General features: G+C 32.6%; 1 long non-coding RNA gene across 1 annotated transcript; it reads right to left on the bottom strand.

The window, feature by feature from the left end:
- Window positions 1–5,185: 5,185 nt before the first annotated feature.
- LOC121128028 (uncharacterized) lies at window positions 5,186–6,911 on the bottom strand. Its single transcript, XR_005868009.2, has 2 exons — window positions 5,702–6,911; window positions 5,186–5,643 (listed from the first exon to the last, which is right to left on the bottom strand). It is a non-coding gene; the product is annotated as an uncharacterized lncRNA (long non-coding RNA).
- Window positions 6,912–8,224: the final 1,313 nt, after the last annotated feature.

The following is an 8,224-nucleotide window of genomic DNA, read 5'->3' as shown; positions in this document are numbered from 1 at the left end:
GTTATAATTGTACATACTGACAATCCAAAGGACCGGTCCCAAGGACTGATAGGACCGAGACAGAGGACCGGAACCGAGACGAACCCGTTGAAATGTAAGAACCGGTACCGATAGAACCGCTGAATCTGAACCGGGCACAACCTGGCATGCATCATTTCTAAATATCACATATATTTTGACTACTTTATATCTTTAAAGGCCTCTCTTATTAGTGAATACTTACATTTAATGAAGGACTCTGGAGTGACGTTGTTATTTGGATATACATAAACATATAACTATTTAAAAAAGGAATTAATAACGAGACAAGATATTATCAATTCAATGAAACTGTTATGAGTCCCTCTGCTCATATTATCAAATGGAGAAACTCATTAGATAGTTACATTCATTTTGAATCACTAATTTATTCAGTTCGTGTTTCACATTTAATTAAAAAATATTTTGTAGTACTTTTTAATAATATGTAAGTACATATAGAGAGGTGTATAAAATATGTACTAGAAAGCGGGAGCGACTTTTTTTTATTGCAACCTGAGCTGGATTGTTTATTTGTAAAGTTGATGTCAATACTATCTTCTCCAAGACACACCGAACTACAAAGTAATATGGATTGAGGTGAAGGCTAGAGGAAGGACATATGGAGGCAGAACAGAAGTCAGCCATATTGTTGCTGAAGAAGTTTTGGTTCTTCTTTGCTGTATGGGACTATATTGGACTACGTGATGTTGTAGGCAGTCCGGAGAGAGATGCCAAAGGTCCCCTTCACGGTACAGACTCAGGATTGGAGGACATCGCAACGCATTATTTTTTTTTGTTGTTGCTTTGACATTTTTGCCCTTACACACGTCATGGTACAAAACACAAATTGCTTATATTTGTCTCAGCTGTCGTTTGGTGGTAATATCGTAATGAAATACATATTACTGCAAGTTTTGGGTCTAAACTCTACAAAATGCTCAAAGTACTCATCTGCCCATTGATTCCATTCTTTTTTCTACGTGGGACAATGACCTCAAAAACAATTAGGGGTGCATTAAAGAGGACAAAAGCTCAGAGGTTGAACAAAGGACTAACTCATGGACTGTTATAAGATCTGCAGTAGACTGGGGACAGAGTAGAGGAGTTGATAAAGAAACTATAGAAGTGCAGAATGACACAGTTGTTCAATGTCAACGGCGCCAAGTCGCCCAGAAATGTTCAAAAAAGAAGCTTTCATAGCAAAAATATAATCAGTCATGTATGGTCCCAAAATTAGTAAAAAGGTGGGTCCTCACGATATAAATAAGATGATCAAGGGAGCATTATCAATGATGGAGACTTTTGATGAGAATGGAATATATGTGACGTACAAGTTGCGACTTGTATACGCAAATTGTAAAAGTAGACAATTTATTTGGCTTAAAGTTAATTATTTTATTACAGCCTTTTTCATTCTGGTTATTAACTATAGATTTATAGTATCATTTGATTTTGATCACTTAAAATTACATGGTTACTATGTATTGATTAGTTACATAACTGTAAGCATTTGATCCATGATACAGAATCCTTTTATTTTAGTAATTTGACACTAGTCAATACGCCTTTGTGAGTCTGCTTTTCCTTATTTCTTTACCATTTCCTCCACTCTGTTACGACCGAAACGCGAACCTACGAACATTGACTTCAAGAGAATAATTTCTCAGAGAGTGTTGAACATTGAACTACGTCGTTCCAGTGGAGTAGAAGTTGAAGATCCACATCGCTGCAATTCCCGGCTATATACGTAGTGAGGTTTGGTTTATTTCTTTCATCTCATAGCTGCTAACAGCTATTCTAATTAAACTCCATGACAGCTAAGCTGCTCTCTTCCCAAACATATTTATATTTGTTAATTAATTTTCTGTTTCCTTCCTTCGTTTGAAACAAAATAAATGCAATAGATACCCCTTTTCAGCTCCTATCTTGAGCAAAAAAAGATTTCGTGATAATTATTTTTTCATATGGTTAGAATGTCTCAAAAAAAATTCCAACAAATCCTGAATCCATTTGAATATATATTTAACTAATCAATATATTGATTTCGTCATTCTTAACAGTAGAGAGCTGTACATTTCAAAAAATACACACAGAATTAAAAAAGAACTTCTTTGTACAACTTTGAACTCGTGAAAAGATTTTAATTTGATAAAGGAAACTTTGTATAATAAAACATGGGATAAAAGAGAAGTTTAGGGGTCCGGAGAGGATGCTACTCCGCTGAGGATTTAAACACAATGGTCGATTTCTATTTTTATGAAAGAAAACAGAACATTGGAAAAGAAACCAAGTTGAGGATCCTTTCTTTAACAACAAAAAAACCATGAAACTAATCACTGTTTAAAAAGTAGATGAAAAATCATCTGCATAATGACTCAGCATCTTTTCACTTTTTTAAAGAAAAGAAAAAATAAAGGTTTCTTTCGAACAAAATGTCACATACTCGAAAATAACAATAATAAAAATACAAAGTAAAGTTTTTCTGTGTCCCCCCTAGAGAATAAGATGATCAGTTATGTGTGTAAACTGTACGTATGGTCCACCCCTATCATTCACCTCAAGAATATTTGATGGATTTTCACTCTTTGTATCCAGTGGGAGAGGGGAAGAGTAACCCCTTTGACGAACACGGCTATGACAAATAATGTAATTGAGGAAATCAACAACTTTTTGACAAGTTATTTTTTATAATAAATTTTATCGATAGGGGATATCCAAAATCTCCTTTTCATACTTTTTTATTATATGGGTCCTTCAATTGGGGGTATTTTGTAGATGTTGCTAGCTTTATTGTATAACTGAACCTTTGTTCCGAAAATAAACCGGGGAAAAGGACGCTAGGTACTTTCACCCTAAACTATTTTTCATAAAGACATTTTGCCTTAAATGATTTTGTGTAAGGACACTTCGTCTTGCTATATAAATTAATGAATAGTTAGGTATAAATGAAATTATTGCAATAAATGTACACGTAATACTTAAACAAAAAGGCACTCATATTTAATCAAAGAGATAGAATGAACAAAAGCTCATAATATAAAGTGAAAACTTGTCAAAAAAACTTAATTTTAGATTTTGTTTATAAAAGGACTATCTGTTTTAAAGCATGTAGGTGAAGTTTCAGAACAGATACAATACCCGAGATATTATAGTACGAGGAAGCAAGTTTCGCATAAAAAATATAACGAGGCTATGTAATAGCTGTGTGAATAATCCGCTCCTTTTTTTTGCAGAGTAAAAGGCTGTGAAATCATCCTTTTTCAAGTTATAAAAAACAAAAAGATCCTTTAAAAGTTTGCAGGTGGTTTAATATATTGGACGCTTGTCTCGTCCTTGGTCAAATAACAGCGAATTTGCATTTATTTCCGTAAAAAAATTTCATCCTGACTTCTAGAGTACCGGAAACTATTCTATACTTGAGCCATTTTTCTGATAAAGATAGTAAGGATGTTTTTAGAACGCTAAAGCTCTTTCTTACAGGGTAATTTATTGATTGTCCTTCTAGCAAAGTATTTAAGAAAAGTGTCCCATGCCGGAGTTTGACGGATGGGTTGAAATTGATGTTCGTTTTGAATTTCTATGCACTATTTATTACAATAAAAAGCATTAAATATTTGTATTCTGTTGGAATAATTTTGAAATTTTAGTTCATACTATCAAAATTTCATTATTAGGTAATGAGTTCGTAACAGAGACAAAATAGATTCTATAATCATTAATTAATATAATAAGAAAAATAAACAAACACGTCAACGATTCCATTGGAAGAAGTTTTCCGTGATCAATGATCATTCTTCATGATTGATAATTCATATTGGAAAAAACTCTAGGGTTAATTTACAATCCTAATATGAGGCAAGAAAAGTGATTTTCACTTTATTATATTCCAGGATATGTGAGAAGAAGAGGCTGTGGTGAGGCTAATCATTAAGAAGATTCGGGGAGGCACTAAAGTTTTGTGTCATAGGAGAACCAAAGGAAATGAGAGACAGAAAGCGAGGAAATCTGTAAAGCTCTGTACAGTTAGAGCAATGTGGAATTGAAATAGAAAAATGTTAGCAATGGTCTTCCAGAACCTTCTTTCCTGCAAAAAGATTACAAAACAATATATTATTTTGAGACTCACAAATTAATTTTTTATTTAAAAAATATCATTTCGATATGAGGAAGGAATAAATCTATTTTTTCCTTGTTTTAATAACAATTAAAGATTTTATTCTGTATATAAAATTTCCCGGCATACATTTTCCTATATTAATACTCAATTGATTATTAATAGTCAAAAATAGTGCAATATGTACTTTTTGCCGTAAAGCCATTTTGTCTCAAAGATATTTCGCCTTAAATTATATGTAAACATACATATTATTCCCTCAAATGTAAATCTCACTATGTAATGAGTTCGAACCAGAGAAAAAAAAAAAAATTACTATAATAAACAAACAGGACATGAATTGAATGGAAATAGTGATAATCACTTCCCTGCTCTCAATTTTGATTACACATTATTCATATTGGAAATTACTCATGAATTGACAAAAAAGTTAAATATAACATTTACATAATTTATCATTATTCAACAGAAAACATTTAATCCATTTTATAAAAATAAATATTGCATATTATGATTTCAAAATACAATGGAACTCTCAATTTCAACCAAAAAATAATTAAAATCTCATTTATTGATGTATATTTTAAGGGGAAATATCCTCTAGGCAAAATGTTATACAGCGAAATGGTTTGGTAAAATGTCCTACGGCAAAATAGTTTAAGATGAAAGTACAGGGAACCACAAAATATATTTGCAAATTTAGAGACTTATAGATTCATTTTTTGGTTTTCATAAAATATTGTTTTTATGTTGGCATACAATTATATATCCTTTAATATCCACATACCCCCTCCCTTAAAGGTCATTTCAAGAGGAGCAGCTCACATCTCCAAGAATAAAGAATCCTTCCTTCCCTGTCAGAAACTTGAGAACAAAACATTTTTCTATATACATACATGAAGAAAATATTCATTTTTGATAGGGTTAAACGACTTTTCAATGCAACATTTATTGTATATACATGTGAGTAAAAACAGAAAGGGGGTTCATGGAGCAAGAAGGGATGTGTAGAGTATACAATATACATGGATACATAAGAAAAAGGCCGCATTCCTAAGATTTTTGTCTATATTACTATCTACATAAATATATATATTGTACATAAGTTTTTTAAACACACATAATAGCCGGAAAAATAAACAATTTACATACTATGAGCTTTTTTATACGTATACAATATGTGAGGAACTTCCATTGTGTGATTTTTGTTAGAACAGGAACACAGATTTGTTTTCTAACTCTTCCAGAATGTGTTTTGTACAAACTCGGACACTTTGGCGAAAAACATAGGTGGAATAAATGAAAAGCCGAAGATTAAAATGGGTTTCCCCACAACTTGAAGAATGTTTTAAAGGAGAGCAGCTTAGCTGTTATGACGGTCCATTATATCAACTATATGCATTTAGAAGGAGGGGTTGAAGGAAGCAGACACAAGTCCCACTCCGTACCAAGGAAGTCCCGAGTGGTCCATTAAAATCTGAACACTTTGATTTTCAAACTTCAACAAGCTATTATTGAATAATTAACAATAGAATTTCAACAAAATTAATGTGAAAGACCCGGTACCCGCTGCGGATGTAGTCCTCTATCATGGAGTCCCAGTTCTGGGTGACAGTGGCATTGAGGGCCAAAGTAATTGGATGACAGATACTGAAGGTCTTGTGTGTGTTTTATCAGGGTTAAAAAGTGTCAAAAAAGAAACCTACAGACTAATAGCAAAACATTCAAAAGAGTTTTTCAACGGAGAAGTTGTGGTTCTTTCATTGCTGGTGTCAAAAGTGGCCTAAGAAGGTCCTTTCTACCCACTTTTTTATACGTCTCTGAACAGTCTGCCGTTAAACCCCGAGATCTCTCGCTCGGGCCCTCATGGACTTGAGGGATTGTCCTAGGCTGTTTTATTTAACTCCACTGACTCCTGTTTGGCCTTTTGAATGAGTCCTTCTTCCTCTATAACGTTTCAGTCTTGCTGACAGCGTAGATGGTGGTCCTGGAGACGTCCAACTGCTTGGACTTCGCGAATGGAAATTCAGCCATTGCGTTCAAGTGGCATTACCTTAACTTGTACGTAAGCTAAAGAGCTCAAGTTTATTTAATTTTGTAAATAATTGTTTATGTTTTTACATATTAAAATATGAATTAATTTCAACCACTTAACCTTAGTTCATTATTGAGTTTTTAAGTGTTCAGATTTCAATGGATCACCCTGTACGTGGACAAGAATTACTCCGTTTTCGATCCTCTATTCTAGCCGAGACATTTTACAAAATTATAAAAAAGGTACCCCAAAAACTCTTGATAGGATGCAAAAATGGCATCTAACATATAAAACGGCATTACCTTCATATTATCTCGCAACCTCTTCTCCGAAAATAAACAGTAAAAAAGAACTAAAATCTGTTTGAAGGGAGCCAGTTCTCCCAACTCACGAATTATTATTCAATAACCGTTGGAAACTGTTCACAGCCTAATAAGAGCAAATTCTAACTCCATCAGTCACGTTCAGAGCACTGATTAGGAGAAAACAAGAAGAAACAACATATTTTCAAAAGCAACAAAAGTGTGGGACAAGATGCAAAGTTTGAAGTTATTTTTGTGGCCTAGCCTCTCTACGGATCTCACACCCTTATAAATCTTTATCAGATCGCAAAATTACAAAATCGCAAGGAATGAAACACTTTTTTCCTTCACTCAAGATTTTACTCTAGTAGGTATAAACACATATTGAATGCTATGGCTGTCTTAAGTCCCTTCTTTCATTAACACATGCTACGAATCTGATTATTTTTGATGAAAACGTGAAGTGATAATTGTTATATGACAGCTGCTACTTATATTGATGATATATCCATTTAATTTGTGCAGAATACATAATTTGTTTTGTTCCTAGATATGAATATAGGACATAGATTAGGGTGAAGCCAATTAACCAACTTTGTCCAAACTTGTTTAACCTTTTTTCATATTGTGTATGAAATTGTGGAAAAAGTGAGAGAAAAAAAATACAAAATTGTCTGTTTGAATGTCTATTAATTATTTTTTATATTTTTTAGATAGAAGTACAATGGTTAGAATATATTTTTACCATTTCTTCGACAAATTACCATTTATTACCAAAAAATGTCAATATTTATTCCATTCATTTTTACATCATACTATTGTAGGAAAGATTTTTTTTTTTTAATTAAATTATTTTCTATTAAGCCAATCAATATTTGCTGTTCGAAAATTTCCAATATACATAGTGCACAGCCAATGAATTAATTATGACCAATTTGGTAGCAAATGACGATTTTTCGTAAAAAAAGTTAGAACTGCAAATATTATTTTTTACCACGCTCCATGCAGAAACTATCGGAGAACTTTTAATTCTACCCTTCATTCCTATGTTGACTGTCTTCATGTTCGGATTTTAAACGGAGGTACATCATTGAATGTCAAAGGGTAAGAAATCATCGAATCTAATTAAACAAAAGCGATGATATTATTTGGAGAATCAAATATTAGGACTTTTTTATGTAATATTCAGGCATTAAAATTTGCTTTGTCTAATGTCAAAGTCTTTATCTTAAACAAGATATGAGCATATCAACCACTGGAGGCTTCAGAATTGCAAACAATTATGATATCTACTGCAGCGCGATTCTTGTCTTTCTCTTTGAAGATTCCAAATGTGCTGGGTTATGGATGGCAATATGGAGTGGAATTGGTACGATACTACCTGAAAATATCAGCAAAATATTTAGACACTTTGAAAGGAAGGATTAAATCTGATGAAACTTGTAGGAAGTAATTGTTTTGAACGTGAATTTTCGACTCTTGACTCGGGTTTTGTACTTCTTTTTAAATGCTATTTAATATAAGTGTTTATGAACCTTAATAAAAAAAAGTTGTACCCATTGAATCTTTTTCTTACAAAAATAATACACTGATAAAGAAAAAAAAGTTATTTTCTAATTCCCAATTCAATTCCCATTCGATTATAAATTTTTGATTTGTATTGCGTTTGTGGACTACAACGTATGTTGACAATATCAGCAATTTGCATTGTTAGTCGGTTTTTGACAGATAAAAAGGTTAGACGATTTTTAG

The sequence above is a fragment of the Lepeophtheirus salmonis genome, chromosome 13 (genome assembly GCF_016086655.4).
Source record: "Lepeophtheirus salmonis chromosome 13, UVic_Lsal_1.4, whole genome shotgun sequence".
Lineage (NCBI taxonomy): Eukaryota > Metazoa > Arthropoda > Copepoda > Siphonostomatoida > Caligidae > Lepeophtheirus > Lepeophtheirus salmonis.
This window is presented reverse-complemented; position numbering and strand designations above follow the sequence as displayed.